Genomic DNA, 16,657 nt, shown 5'->3' on the forward strand with positions numbered 1-16,657 from the left:
CTCAGAAACACCAAGAGGAGTGTTAAGGCATTGAATGATGGCTTCCAAAACCTGCTATTAATTTCTTCCAGTTCTTCAGAATGGCTATTTTAAAAGCTGCACATCACAAGCTTCCTGTTTCCACACTGACACACGGCTCTTCTAAGTGCCTTTACACACACTTGCCTGTCATTCTGCTCCATGACTGGCCAAGGAAAAAGCCAGGTAGCTATTTCCAAATCACACTCGGACATCACACATCAGGAAAGGGCTTGGGAACTGGATTCTTGCACACTGAAGAATTTGGACAGACATCTGTTTGTCTAGGGTGGCCACTTATGTATTGCCAAAGAAAGCAAGGAAAGGACTCAGAGTTGCATATGCTGATTTATATGCATAGATGCAAATTTAGCAATCATTGGTTGTGTCCAGCTAAGTCCTACCTAGAGTAGACCCACTGAAATCGAATTACTCAAGTCCATTGATGTCAATGATCCATTCCATGACCTAGACAACATCTTCTCCTTCTTCTTTTTTCTCTCCATAATTTTTATTGATTTTTTTCAAATATCTTAAACACAATATAGCTTAACAATATTATTCTCCTTAAAAATCTATATCTTATCCAAATTAACTTCCCTTCACCTCTCTTCCGGCTTCTCTATATTGCTCTTACTTAAGCGTGTTTACTATATATAAATTCTATCAATGTCTATAATTCCTTAATAAGTTTTAAACATAAAGGTAAAGGTACCCCTGACCGTTAGGTCCAGTCGCGGACGACGCTGGGGTTGCGGCGCTCAACTCGCTCTATAAGCTGAGGGAGCCGGTGTTTGTCCGCAGACAGCTTCCGGGTCATGTGGCCAGCATGACTAAGCCACTTCCGGCGAACCAGAGCAGCGCACAGAAACGCCGTTTACCTTCCCGTCGGAGCGGTACCTATTTATCTACTTGCACTTTGATGTGCTTTCGAACTGCTAGGTTGGCAGGAGCAGGGACCGAGCAACGGGAGCTCACCCCGTCACGGGGATTCGAACCACCAACTTTCTGATCAGCAAGCCCTAGGCTCTGTGGTTTAGACCACAGCGTCACCCATGCCCCACTTTAAACATACAATCCTTCTTATATTACAGCATTACATCTTATGGTCTAACCAAATGTTTAAAATAAACGTTATGAGTTTTATTTCAGTCCTGTGAGTGTCTTTATTTATGTACAGTTTTCTCTAAGTGTACCATAGATTTGGACCATTCTTTTTGGAATTTCTCATTGTCCTGCTGTCAGATTCTTCTAGTTAGCCTTGCTAGTTCCATATACTGTCACGAATTCCTCGCGGCGCTTTTAGCGAAACGCTCAGAGTCCCAGGTTTCTTTTTAGTGCAGTCTTTTTAATGTGAGCTATATACAAGTATTTACAAAAGCAGTTCATACAGAGTACCTGCACCTTAAGGCAAACGAATACTCTCCACCACAGCACCACCACACCACAGCACAACCACCACAGTTACTGTTGAACAGGCTTTCCTTTTTAAAACAGGTGATAGCCAATCACATTAATCACACACCCAGCAGTTCACAGAGTATTGCATCAGCCTGTTGAAGCCTGCAGACTTACTCAGTATCCTGCGAATCCCAACATATACTCCAATAATTTCTGTTGCCATTCTTCAATTGTCGGAATATCCTGTTGCTTCCATCTCTGTGCGAGGAGTAGTCTTCCTGCTGTTGTGGCATACAGGAAGATTGTCTTCCATGAATACGGTCTTAACGGTGTGTCCATATGTGAACTGTGGAGGCCAATTCTGGATCCACACGTCCTCCCACAGTGGGGACATAGGTTTCTGGGTGGAAGTTGATCACAGTGTATATTTGCCAAGCATATCTTCCTCTTAGCAAGTTTCTCCCTTTCGTCCTGAGTTTGAGCGTCTTCAAAGCCCATGACACCTTTGGTAAAGGCTGTTCTCCAATTGGAGTGCTCACAGGCCAGTGTTTCCTAGCTGTCGTTGTTTATACTACATTTTTTTTTAGATTTGCCTTGAGAGAGTCTTTAAACCTCTTTTGTGGACCGCCAGCATTAATGCTTTCTATTTTTAAGTTCGGAATAGAGTAGTTGCTATGGAAGATGACAGTCGGACATCTGAACAACATGACCAATTCCACAAAGTTGATGTTGAAGAATCATTGCTTCAACACTGGTGATCTTTGCTTCTTCCAGTACACTGGCATTAATTCACCTGTCTTCCCAAGTGATGTGTGAAATTTTTCAGAGACACCGTTGATGGAAACTTTCAAGGAGTTGGAGATGGCGTTTATAAGTGGTCCATGTTTCAAAAGCATACAGTAAGGTTAGTAGTACAAGCTTTGTAAAGAAGTGTTTTGATTTCCCTGCGAATGTCCCAGCTGCACTTGCAGAGCTCAGGCGATGTTTGATTTCGGCATCAATGTCAGCCCTTGTGGAAAGATAGTGATCAACATTTTCCAATGTTACATATGGATGTCAATGATCCATTCCATGACTTAGACAACATACCAGGGACTCAGCTACATTAGTAAAAATAAAATGTTACAAATGCGTTATAAGACTGTCACACCAGATGGCGCTCTAGAGTTGAAATCAGAACTCTACGAAATTTTCCATTGTGAGCTTTAAAATGGATTTTTCAGAAGATTTTCAGAGCGTTTTTCTATAGAAGTATAGATGCAGCCCGTGACTATAATTTAAACAGGAATACACATGATTGTAAGAAAGCCTGTGAGCAGGCGACTTGTGTGCCTAAGTCAGTTTTCCAGCTGCTTCTAACTGTCAATGGGCAACTTCATATATGCAGCTAGACTGCTTCTCAGTTGCTTGACCTTGGATTGTTTGATTTGTGCTCCTCCTGCAACCCTGACTGGGTCCCTGTCCCCTGAGGGTGCTCATGGTAATGGGACACCCATGTTAGATTATATCCAAAGTGCAAGAAGGAATCACTCCTCTTCCAACCACTAGGGCTTCCAGCCTAGAAAGAATGAGGGCAGGGGGAAGCAAAACCTTCATTGCGGGCGGCTGGGCTAGATGACCCTTGGGGTCCCTTCCAACTCTACAATTCTGATTCTCTGGAAACTGGAAGGTGCAAAGCAAGCTTATTTACAAGCTAGTCCACATGTTCCTGACTTGTGGGTTCTTCCAGGGGGGAAACTATTCAATGTATAACACACACACACACACACACACACACACACGGCTTTTTCCTGGGGGGACACAGGGTTCCACATAGCCCTAAACATTTTGTAAATTTAGCGGGAGACGAAACTAACAATTTAAAATCGTCAGTTCTGTTGCTACCTCCCGATGGCCTCATTTCCTGTCACTGTGCTTCCTGAGTCTCAGACGGAATGAGAGTACCCCTAAACGTTTTTTTAAAGAAAAAAAGCACTCTGTGTGTGTGTGTGTGTGAGAGAGAGAGAGAGAGAGAGAGAGAGAGAGAGAGAGAGAAATCTATACCACCCTTCATCAGAAGATTACAGGGTGTTTTACAACCTAAAACTATATACCATAATAACAAACAAAAACATCCCCACACAGTTATTTTTATTGTAAAGTCCATTCTGGTTGATATTTATGGAAAAGCTTCTCTCTCTCTCTCTCTCTCCATTTGTCTAGACTACTAATGACCTCCTGATTTACATATTGGGAAGCTTCCCCTAAAGCAGCACTTCTCAACCTGTGGCTCCCCAGATGTTGTTGGACTACAACTCCCATCATCCCTGAGCTCTGGCCTTGTTAAGAGTCGTCAACAGGCTCATCACAGCTATCTACCAACCACCCATTCCCACCACCCTTCTGAGTAATACCCCTCCCCACCTTCTCACTATATAGAAGGATCTGGCAACTTCTGTTTCAGTGTATCTGAAGAAGTGTGCATGCACACGAAAGCTCATACCAAGAACTAACTTAGTTGGTCTTTAAGGTGCTACTGGAAGGAAAAAAAATTTTTTGTCTTGCTAGAAAGGGGTGATGGGAGTTGTAGTTCAACAACATCTGGGGACCCACAGGTTGAGAAAGGCTGCCCTAAAGGAAGAAGGTTCATTATTTGGGAAATTTGGAAATAAGTTTGGAATTAAAATTGGCTGCGCTTACAGATGTCCTCTTCGTTCCCCTTGCATTTCCATAACACTCATTCTCTGTAGCCTTAGACAGAGCAGGATCTTATAAGCAGGTGAGGGGGACACATGCTTTAGAGTCGCCAGGTCTTCTAAGACTCACACCTTTATTTTATTTTATTTTTAATGATATTTATTAGAAGTTTAAAGATTACAGAGAAAAGAAGAGAAAAAAGCAACAAAAAAATTAACAAAACATACGTTACAATACATAAAAAATACATAAAAAAATAAAAAATAAAAATACAACAATAACAATAAAAAACACACATCCAATAATTCCATATCTTTATCTTTCATTTACTTGTTTCATTGACCTCCTCACACCTCCCTTTTTGTATTCTAGTTTAGTTATTTGTTTCAGCAAATTCTTTCCATCTTTCTCAATTTTTATTGGGTAATTTATCTTAGCAGTCTAACTTATTAATTAACTCAGCAAATCCTTTCCATCTTTCACTATATTCTGTCGTTCAGTTTACCTTAATTTATTTTAACCTTATCTTGCCATAAAATACCTTAAAGCTTAAAATTTAGTACTTATTTATACATATTTTTTTTTTTTATAATATATTTATTAAAGTTTTCAAATAAAGCATATATTAGATAAGCACTTATCATTGTCCATTTAACATCTCTCAATTGTTACATGGGACTCCCCCACACCTCCCGCATACACTTACATCATTATTAAATTAATTTCAAACAAATTATCATTTAACTCATCTTAATTAATAATCTTAATTTGGTTTGACATATAATTCAGCCTTAAATCTAATTTAATGGTAGACAATTGTCTACACTGGCATCCAATTCAGCACTCAGCCAAATTACAATATTTTTGTAAATAAATCTTAAATTTCCTCCAGTCTTCTTCCATCCTTTCTTCTCCCTGGTCTCGAATTCTGCCGGTCATCTCGGCTAATTGCATATAGTCCATCAGTTGCATCTGCCATTCTTCCACAGTGGGTAGCTCCTGAGTTTTCCAATTCTTGGCAATTAATATTCTTGCTGCTGTTGTTGCGTACAAAAAGAATGTTCTGTCCTCTTTTAACACACTCTGGCCGACAATACCCAGGAGAAAGGCCTCTGATTTCTTAGTAAAGGTGTATTTAAACACCTTTTTTAATTCATTATATATCTTCTCCCAAAAGGCCTTCACTCTAGGGCAGGTCCACCAGAGGTGAAAAAATGTTCCTTCATTTTCCTTACATTTCCAACATTTGCTATCAGACGAATGGTATATTTTAGCCAGTTTAACAGGGGTCATGTACCATCTATACATCATTTTCATCACATTTTCCTTCAACGCATTACATGCAGTGAAGTTCAGCCCAGAGGTCCACAACCTTTCCCAATCTTCAAACATAATATTATACCCAATATCCTGCGCCCATTTTATCATTGTTGATTTTACCATTTCGTCATGTGTGTTCCATTTCAGCAGCAAGTTATACATTCTTGAAAGTACCTTAGTCTTAGGTTCTAACAGTTCAGTTTCTAACTTTGACTTTTCCACTTGGAATCCTAGCTTTTTGTCATTTTTAAACACTTCTTTAATCTGAGCATAGTGTAACCAGTCTCGCACTTTGTCTCTCATCTTTTCTAAACTCTGCAATTTCCAGTTGTCACCATCCTTTTCTATTATCTCCCAATATTTTGGCCAGTTGGCCTCCATATTGGCTCTTTTCCGAGCCTTAGCCTCCAGGGGTGACAGCCACCTCGGAGTTTTATTCTCCAGTAAGTCTTTATATTTTGTCCAGACATTAAAAACTGATTTTCTGACAATATGGTTCTTGAAGGCCTTATTTATCTTAGCTTTATCATACCATAAATATGCATGCCATCCAAACGCATTATTAAAACCTTCCAAATCCAAGACATCCGTATCTTCAAGAAGTAACCAATCTTTTAACCAGCAGAAAGCTGCAGCTTCATAATACAACTTTAAATCTGGCAGGGCAAAGCCCCCTCTTTCTTTCGCATCTGTTAATATTTTAAATTTGATTCTGGGCTTTTTGCCCTGCCAGACAAATTTAGAAATATCTTTCTGCCACTTCCGGAAGCACTCTGTCTTGTCTACAATCTGCAGTGTCTGAAACAAAAATAACATTTTTGGCAATACATTCATCTTGATGGCAGCTATTCGGCCTAACAAAGAAAGTTTTAGTCTTGACCAACTATCCAAGTCTCTCTTAATCTCTGACCAACATTTTTCATAATTATCTTTAAATAAACTCAGATTTTTTGCTGTTATGTTTACCCCTAGGTATTTAACTTTTTTAACCACATTTAGTTCTGTCTCTTTCTGAAGCTGTTCCAACTCAATATCTGTCATGTTTTTCCCCAAAACTTTAGTTTTTTGCTTATTTAACTTAAATCCTGCCACTCGACCAAAGTTTTGAATCAGTTGTAGTACTCTTTTCAAACTAGACTCCGGCTCCTGTAATGTCAGAACTAGGTCATCTGCAAAAGCTTTAAGTTTATATTGTTTCGCTCCGACCTGAATCCCTTCCACCAACCGGTCCCCCCTAATCATATTCAGGAGCACTTCCAGAACCGAAATAAACAGTAATGGGGAAATCGGGCAGCCTTGTCGTGTACCTTTTTCAATTTTAAACTCTTCTGTAACCACATTGTTAACTATCAGTTTAGCCTTTTGTTCTGAATATATTGCCTCAATCCCGTTCTCAAACCCCCGTCCCACTCCCATTTCTTTTAAATTCCCCTTCATAAATTTCCAAGAAATGTTGTCAAAGGCTTTCTCCGCGTCTATAAAAATTAAAACTGCTTTAGTGTTTATGTTTGTTTGTAAAAGTTCCAATATGTCTATGATGTTCCTTGTGTTAGTAAACATATGTCTGCCCGGGAGAAAGCCTGCCTGGTCTTTATGGATTATCTCGCTTAAAACTTTCTTAAATCTTCGTGCCAAAACATCTGCAAATATTTTGTAATCCACATTTAAAAGGGAGATGGGACGGTAATTCTTGAGTTGTGTCTTTTCAGTTTCTGACTTTGGAATCAATGTGATAAATGCTTCTTTCCACGATTCAGGCGCCTTCTTCCCCTCCATTATTTCATTACTGACCTCCAACAAAGGTTGTATCAAATAATCCTTCAATGCCTTATAGTAGTTAGAGGTCAGTCCATCTGTCCCTGGTGATTTGCCCTGTTTCAGACTCAGGATGGCCTGTTCAATCTCTTGTCGTGTTATTTTGCCATTTAAAATTGTTCTATTTTCTTCTGACAGCTTTGCTAATCCATTTCTCTCCAAAAATTGTGTAATCTCTATTTCATCTTGTGGCCCTTGAGTATATAACTTTTTAAAATACCTCTGGAAGCACTTTCTAATCTCTCCCGGGTTCTGAATGTTCCTTCCTTCAACCTCTAAGTTTGTTACTGTATTTAATCTTTGTCTCCTTTTCAACTGCCAAGCTAGCAGTTTCCCACATTTATTTGCCGATTCAAAAGTTTTTTGTTTCATTGTTTTAATCTTCCATTCTATTTCCTGATTTATCAGCTTGGAATATTGCGCCTGATAAAGTTTGATTTCTCTCAGAATCGGTTGGGACTTCGGGTTAGATCTTAACTTCTTCTCCAACTCTTTGATACTTTCCAGAATTTTATCTTTCTTTTCATTTTGCAGTCTTTTCTTTAAGGAATTCTGTTGAATCAAGAACCCTCTCATCACAGCTTTACTTGCATCCCAGATAGTTCTTTTTTCCACCGTAGTGTTCAAATTAATCTCAAAATAGTCCTTTAAGGTTTTTTGGGCCTTCTTTACAATTCTTTGGTCTCTAAACAGGCCATCATTCATCTTCCATCTAAAGGAGCCGATTGGGATCAATGTCATATCCATTCTCAAGGCGTTATGGTCGGAGCATGTTTTGGGGCAGATTTCCACCTTCCTCACCTTAGGTGCCAGACTTCTAGTTATCCATATTTGGTCGATTCGTGTCCAAGTCAGTTGAGCTTCAGAAAAGAATGTTCCTTCTCTTCCCAGGGGGTTTCTAACTCTCCAGATGTCAACCCAGTCCATATTGTCAGTCATTTCAAAAAAGGTCTTAGGTAGTCTTCCCTCTTTAGTAATGTTCTGGTTCTGTGACTTATCCATATTTGTTGATACGACCCCGTTCATGTCCCCCATCATGATGACGTTGTTGTAATCCAGATAATCCAGCATGATCTCGTGCAACTTCTTATAAAAATCCGATTTTCCTTCATTTGGAGCATAAATTCCTAATATCAAAATTTTTTCTCCTTGATACTGTACTTCTATTGCGAGGATTCTTCCATTTTCATCTTTAAAGAGAAATTTTGGTGAAAGGCTCTCTTTTGCATAGATCACTACACCTCTCTTTTTAACTGTGTCCGATGATATAAATTCTTGACCAAGCCTTTTATTTATTAACACCTTTCTATGGAGCCTAATCACATGTGTTTCTTGTAAGCATATAATGTCCAATTGTTCCTTTTTTAAAATATGAAAAATTTTAGACCTTTTTTCGGGACTGTTACAGCCATTTATGTTCCAACTCAAAAGCTGCAGAGACATCCTGGATAGATCTGGTTATTCTTTCTGGGGTGGTACCTTGTTCTCCGGTCCTTGGGGATCCGAGGGGGCGGGCTCCCCTGGAAGTTCTGGCGCTGGCAATCCAAGTCCTTTGTGGAGGTCTTCTCCGTGTGCTCCCAAAAACTTGTCTCTATCTTCCACTGTTTTGATTTTGATCTTTCTCCCTCTGTAGGTAAAGGATAATCCTTGTGGAAACTCCCACCTGAAGATAATTGCGTTGCTTCTCAACAGTCTTGCCAATTCCGTGTAGTTAGATCTAAGGTCCAGCAACTGCTTAGGAATGTCCTTGTAGATTTCAATTCTCTTGCCCAAAATGTCTAGTGACTTTTCGTAGTGCAGGCCCAAAATCTTGTCCCTTTCCTCCTTTGATCTCAGTGTTATCAAACAATCTCTGGGCTTCTCTGTCCTTCTGACTCTGCCAAGCCTGAAAGCAGATACAATTTTAAAGTCTTTTTCCTCTAACTTCCAAAACTTGGCAAATTCCTTAGTTAGAAATTCAATAAAATTGTCTTCTTCCACCTCTGGTATTGACCGTATCCTCAAGTTGGTCTCCCTGTTTCGCAGTTCTGTCATCAAAAAGTAAATCTGATGTTCTCCAACTTGTTTGCTGAGTGGTCTTACTTCTTTCTCAAGTTCTTCCAATCTTTGACTAGTATCTTCAGCCAGTTTACGATTTTCACCTACAGCCTCCTTTAATTCTCCAATAGACTGGGCATTCTGTGCAACTTGTCCAGTCAGCTTATTCAAGCTTTCTGTGTTCTGTTCAATTTTAGCTGTATGCAAATCAGCCTTCTTGTCCAAAGCCTCCAGTTTCTCCAAAATTTTCTCCAAGACAGAGCTACTTGTCCCTGAAGCCATATCTCCCAGGTGCAGCTCCTCTGTCTCACCCTCCCCTGCCTGTATTAGGGAGGCCGCCTCTATGTCTGGAGGCAAAGTGGAAGGCAAGGCCGGCACAGAAGATCTACGCTGTGAGGCTGCAGATAAAGTTAGAGTTGTTTGTTTAGTCCTTCCTCTTCTCCTTGCGCCACTCATTCCAAAGTTATCTGTAATCCAAGGTCAATCCAAGTTGTTCCCATGAGAAAGCAGAGTCCCAGATGCAATAGTCAAACAGAGGCCGGGAAAGGGAAAGTAAAACAAAGTCACTGCTGTAAGTCCAAAATCCTCTAGAGGGAGCTTAATACGTCTTCAGGGAAAAGATCAAATCCAAGTTAAACTTATAAATTTAAATCCATGTCTATCGCCTCCACAATGTATTATTTTTAGCAGAGTAAAACTTAAAGCAAAACAGTGTTTCTTACAGTGCCTTGACTGCAACAGTTTCAAAGTATCCAGTTCCAACTCAGAATGTTTCAAAACCTGAATTCAATGTATCCAAAGTTGCAAACTGGTGCTCATCCAGGCAGCTCCAGCACCAGAGATTCTTATTTATTTTATAATCCACTGGTGCCACAGAAGAAGGATATCAGTGCACCCCGAATATGACCAGCAAAAGTCAATAGCTCAAAGTCTTTCACTCAGAAAACTGCTTTAACAGGGTGCCAGCATTTAGTTAACGCATAACTTTTTGTCTCCACTCCTCCTGCTCTTTGCTTAAAATTCAGTATAGCGGGAGATGGGCTTCCTGCTTATCCTCACTCCGTTTTCAGCCAGATTTCAACTTTTCAAAAAAGTTTTAAAAGTTTCATAAAGTTCTCAAAAAGTTTCAGAAAGTTGACAAAAGTTTCAGAAAGTTTTCAATGTCCAAATTTACTCACGGGTTGTAGTTTCCAAAGTTCAGAAAAGTTGCAGGAAGAAAGGACAGCGCTGACCGGCAACAGCAATGCGGCTTCACTTCGCTGTTTGCGCAACGACCCACAGCGCCGCTACCCCCTCCGCGATCCGGAGCCCCTTACGGGGTCCCTTCAACGTTTTGGGGGCTGCTTCTGGCGCCCGCCGGGTCCCGAGACCACAGGCTTCTGCCACCTGTGGTTTTCCTGAATGGGTCTCCGCTTCGCCGTAGCGGACGACCCGTTTACAGCGGAGCTCCCTTCTCCTTACTCGGAGAAGGCAGCCATTACCGGTCGCGCCGCCTCCGGAAGTCCTTTATACATAACTCCTTATATCATTTCTACTAAAGCCAAATAGTTTCATTCCAACATTTTTCCTAATACTCGTTAATTTTACACCAATTCCCAAAATAAATTTTTTAAAAACTCTCTTCCAATCTTCCTCCAACGTCTCTTCTCCCTGGTCTCGGGTTGTATCAGTCCTTACTGTCCATTCCATCTAGTCCATCAACCTGGTAATCTTATGTCCGAGGCTCTTCTTTTCCACGTCTCTTCTGCAGATCTTCTTCTTGTTTATACCTGCACTTTACCTTGTCTTTTGTTGATCTCTTTCTTAGTTTCTTTCCTTTCTCATTGAGGAGTAGGTCTCGGGGAAACTCCAACCCAAAGATATCTCCATCTCCCCTCAGCAGATCAGCCCATTCCCCACAGTCCCATTCCCCACAGTCAGCAGTGTAGTCCAGAAAGTATTTAAGAGCATGTTTCAAAGTCCCTCCAAAATTAAGAGCCCCCACGACTCCAGACCCCCCCCGGCCCGCTCCAGATTCAATCTTCAAGGACAGCGGCTTATGCTCCTGCAGGGCCTCGGGTCTCTCCATTTGTGTTACTTGAGGTTCAACAGCAACCTCCTCCATTGTCTTCTGCATTTGCACTTGCCCTGTCAAAACAGGTTCCTGGGTTGGTTCCTGAATAGTTTCTATATAAGTATTCACTGTTTATCCAAAGTTTTTGACTGCAATAGTCATCAAATCCATCTTCTCATGCATCTGCTCCAACAAAGCACTTGTCTTGCAGAAAGCAAGCACCAAAACTTCTTCTAAACACATTTTTATTCAAGGTCAGAGTCTGGTCCCACGATCCTAATCTCCACAGCTGTGAAATCCCCAGATTGACTCCAGCAACAATTTAACAAGCTCCCTCTAGAGGAGACAATTTCTATTTGTATCCATCTTTTGAAAGCAGGTCCAACAAAAGAAAATTACTTTCATTTTTCAACTTTTTTGTTTCTTTTAAATGCAAAAGGCAACATTGGAATCAATTTGTTTCTCTTCTTCACCTATCTGTCAAAAGACGTTCCGTTCACAGTCAATGAACTTCCACAAAAATTTCTGTCTCTGACACCCCGTTCCCAGGTTTGAGACGGTGAACATTTATCTTTCTTTACTTTCTTTCTGCAGGCTTGAACAATCAAAAATTCCCCCTCTTTTCTCCTGCTTCCAAGAGGGGTTTTGGTGGTTAAAACTGAAGGAAATTTAGACCTTTATATACAGCTTTCCAGGCTTTAGCTTGCACAATTTTTGCTTTAGTCTATTTACAAAAGCGGAAGGCGGACTTCCTGTTCAGACCTTCCCGCTTCGATACCAAATTAAAATGTTTCTTAATCCAATTTTCCGTTCTACTCACGGGTACTTGTTTAGAGTCCAATTGTCCACAGGAAAAAGTCAGCGCTCTCCGGCAACGGCTGTGCGGCTTCACTCCGTAAAAGTAGCGGTCAATTCAAAACACCGCACCGCTCACCCCACGTCGATTTGGATCCCCAAAAAAGGGGTTCCCTGCGAGTAGGGGAGGCGCTCCTGGTGTCAGCCGAATCCCACGTTCCCAGGCTTCCTCTGCCTGGGATTTTTGAGGGGTCTCCGCCTTCGCCGCCGCGGCAAGACCCGATTTTCACGGAGCGGGTTCCTCTCAGTCAGAGGAACTCCGCCATTGCCGATGGCGCTAACCCGGAAGTCGTCTAAGACTCACACCTTTAGACACAGCAGGTGGAGCTTGAGAGCTAAGAGGTGGTACCTGGCAGTTCATAGGGTGGAGCATGGTGGGATAGGAGACAGATCAGAGGAAGTTCATGGTAATGCCTAGTGCTCCAGGACTGAAGCCCAGTGAATATCATGGGATGGATGGAGTGGCTGAATGACAAAATATATACAGCCCTCACCCCCTTGCTTCTGAGCCTTTGTCTTGAGATTTTACCCCTTCTGCCAGAAGGCCTAAGATTAAGTAGAGTTGACACTTTTGTATTACCCAAGAAAGCTAAAACAGAATTGTTTTGCATAGCATTTGCTTGTGCTAATTGATATGCAAATTTGGAAACAATGGGGACAATTCTGATAGAAATAAGGCCTCTCGTCATGATGGGAGAGACGGTGAACTTAACAGAGGACTGTCCCATGACAGCCCTTCAAATAAACAACTGAAAGTTCAAGGTCAAACTGATCGCTCACAATCTTAACTGCAGATGTATCTGGAATAGCTGAAAACCCACAGGACTAGGAGCCTGCACACCTGTGTGCCACTCTCCTGAGTGGTGAGCCACCAGTCCTACTGGTTGGAGCATCAACAGTTTGTTCCAAAGCTCTGGAACACCCCCACCCACTCAGGCCAGCCATTGAGTTCTCCTGACCCAAAAGAACTATACAGGATTTCCAGGTCAACCTGTGTGACTCTGTTTGTGCAACGACAGTATTTACTCGCATCTGACTGCATCTCACCTAGGAGTTGTCTTAGGTGAATCACTGACAGTACCCTTACTGTATGCTTGTGAAATGTGGGCCACTTATAAACACCATCTCCAACTCCTTGAAAGATTCCATCAACAGTGTCTCTGAAAAATTTTACACGTCACTTGGGAAGACAGGCGAACTAATGCCAGTGTACAGGAAGAAGCAAGATCACCAGTGTCGAAGCAACGATTCTTCAACATCAACTTCATTGGACTGGTCATGTTGTGTGGATGCCTGATTATCGTCTTCCAAAGCAACTACTCTATTCTGAACTTAAAAATGGAAAGCGTAATGCTGGTGGTTCACAAAAGAGGTTTAAAGACTCTCTCAACGCAAATCTAAAAAAAATGTAATATAAACACCGACAACTGGGAAACACTGGCCTGCGAGCGCTGCAGTTGGAGAACAGCCTCTACCAAAGGTGTCATGGGCTTTGAAGACACTCAAACTCAGAACACAAGGGAGAAACGTGCTAAGAGGAAGGCATGCTTGGCAAACCCTCACCGTGATCAACTCCCAACTGGAAACCTATGTCCCCACTGTGGAAGGATGTGTGGATCCAGAATTGGTCATTTACGGACTCACTGTTAAGACTGTGTTCATGGAAGACAATCTTACTTGGCTACGTGTGATTGCCAAAAAAGAAGAAGACTGACAGTACATACATGGAAATGTATTGCAAGGTGTGTGTGTTTAAACAAAACAAAACAAAACTGTGTTATTAGGTCTTGTCTTTTTGCACATGAGAACTCTGCCAATGATTCTGCATTTGAATTGCTACTTTAGTTCTTGATCCATGCTTGGTTCCAACTGCACACCTGCTTTTGGTCAACTGGGACTAAGAGCCGACTTCCGCAAAGTCTTGGGACCCATATGCCTTGCCCAGTCCTGAGATTGTTCAACATTCCACTCCCATTATCTCTCTACCTGTTAAGTTTCACATTATATTTGAGACTTCACACAATGTAAAAGCCTCTTTTGGAACTCTAGTGGAATATTGGTGGAAGTTTAACACTCATTTCCATGTTATTTCCTTCTGGAGGGGGGGGATCTGTTTTCAAATTTATTTATTTACTTACAGTGGTACCTCGGGTTGCATACGCTTCAGGTTACATATGCTTCAGGTTACAGACTCCGCTAACCCAGAAATATTACCTCGGGTTAAGAACTTTGCTTCCGGATGAGAACAGAAATCGTGCGGTGGCGGCAGCGGGAGGCCCCATTAGCTAAAGTGGTGCTTCAGGTTAAGAACGGACCTCCAGAACGAATTACGTACGTAACCATAGGTACCACTGTATTTATTTATTTTAATACTGCCCTATGCCCACAGATCTCAGGGTGGATCACTATGTAAAATGACAATATGAAAAACACAAAATGCGTAATAAATATAGGAACAAAAGCTAACCAATATTCCCCCCCCTTCCACAACACATTTTAAAAGGCCATTGGAAGTCAATCAGCTGAAGATGAACATTTTCGCCTGGCACCTAAAGGCGCCAGGCGAGTCTCCCCAGGGAGAGCACTCCACAAACGGGGAGCCACTGCCAAAAATGTAATATGAAAAATATAATATGGAAATGAGTAATAAAATTGCGCTTATATTCTATAACGGTTCCACTATGGGTAGGCAAACTAAGGCCCGGGGACCGGATCCGGCCCAATCGCCTTCTAAATCCGTCCCGTGGACGGTCTGGGAATCAGCGTGTTTTTACATGAGTAGAATGTGTCCTTTTATTTAAAATGCATCTCTGGGTTATTTGTGGGGCATTGGGATTCATTCATTTATTTTTTCAAAATATAGTCCGTCTCCCCACAAGGTCTGAGGGGCAGTGGACCGGCCCCCTGCTGAAAAAGTTTGCTGACCCCTGTATTACGCGATAGTTGTAGAAGAGGCTTTTACATTGTCTGCAAGCTCAAATATAGTGTGGAAATCGCAATGTGCCGTGAAAATGGAGGAAACTGTAGTGTCAATGCTGCCAACATGCCTCTCTGTGTCCCAGAACTGAAGGGCACACACACACACACACACACACACACACACACAGGTTTTCAGCCAAAGAGCTTGACCATTTTCCTCAGCGACGACAAAGTAGGCTTTATACTTCATCGGAAAATGGCAGAGCTTTCCTCCTGACTCACACCAGCCCTTCTCTTCCTTCCTGCAGCATCCGGGTTTTCCCAAAGGAGCCAAATTCCTAAGCAGGTGTAGTCCAAGGTGGTCCAGCAGCATACCTTAGATGGATTATCTGTGATTTCCACACGCCCCTTGGGCAACTAGGATGCAACACAGGTTCCTCTGGTTCTCAGGTGCTTCTATCACTTCCCTCTCCCACCTTGACTCCTACACAGAGGAAGGGAAGCAGGAATATTCCCTCCCCAGTCCATTTCACATTCAGAACAAGTGCATTTGGCAAAGCCTACCAGGCCAATGATTATCAGAGTGTTGTTGTTGTTTTGTCGTTTAGTCGTGTCCGACTCTTCGTGACCCCATGGACCAGAGCACGCCAGGCACTCCTGTCTTCCACTGCCTCCCGCAGTTTGGTCAAACTCATGTTTGTGGCTTCGAGAATACTGTCCAACCATCTCGTCCTCTGTCGTCCCCTTCTCCTTGTGCCCTCCATCTTTCCCAACATCAGGGTCTTTTCCAGAGAGTCTTCTCTTCTCATGAGGTGGCCAAAGTCTTGGAGCCTCAGCTTCAGGATCTGTCCTTCCAGTGAGCACTCAGGGCTGACTTCCCTAAGAATGTTTAGGCCCGATCTTCTTGCAGTCCATGGGTCTCCCAAGAGTCTCCTCCAGCACCACAATTCAAAAGCATCAACTCTTTGGAGTAATAGTCCCTTATCGGAGTAATAGTCCCTTATTTCTCACAAGATACCTGAACATCTCTAACAACTAAAGTGTAGGTGGGTTCCCACAAGGCAAGACACAGTGATAACAACAAGAACCTTGACTGAAGTACGTAACTGAACAACAGGGACAAAGCAACTGCTTATATACATTTCTGAGGGCCTGGACCACGACCACTCCCAGCGTGATTGGCTGTCTAAACTTCCAAGCTGTGAATCATGACTCAGAGTTTAAGGGCCAATGGCAGAGAACCAAATCATGAAATGTTCTGTGATTGGACATCATGGAACGAATCAGGACACAGGAGCTCAGATTCCTTAGTCCAGACCCAAGCCCAGGCAACACCGACCACTGAATACATAACACAACGATGTCTCAGGTGCCTGCCAGCACAGCAACCTGCCTGCTTCTTTTTTGGAACTGCTACACTGACATGGGCAGGAGACATATAATCAGAAAACATGGAGAAGAGCAAAAACACTTGGGTTTGCCCGGACAACTGCCTCATTCCCCCAGGAAAAGCATTATGCAAAAGGTTCTCTCGACAAAAAGTTGGGACCTATTGCGGCATTA

General features: G+C 42.1%; 1 protein-coding gene across 4 annotated transcripts in view; it reads right to left on the reverse strand.

Moving 5' to 3' along the window:
* Positions 1-16,657, reverse strand: part of PRKCH (protein kinase C eta) — a 117,481-nt gene that overhangs the window by 59,117 nt on the left and 41,707 nt on the right. The gene's annotated exons all lie outside the window — the stretch shown is intronic.

Source organism: Podarcis filfolensis (assembly GCF_964270895.1).
Source record: "Podarcis filfolensis genome assembly, chromosome: 1".
Taxonomy (NCBI): Eukaryota; Metazoa; Chordata; class Lepidosauria; order Squamata; family Lacertidae; genus Podarcis; species Podarcis filfolensis.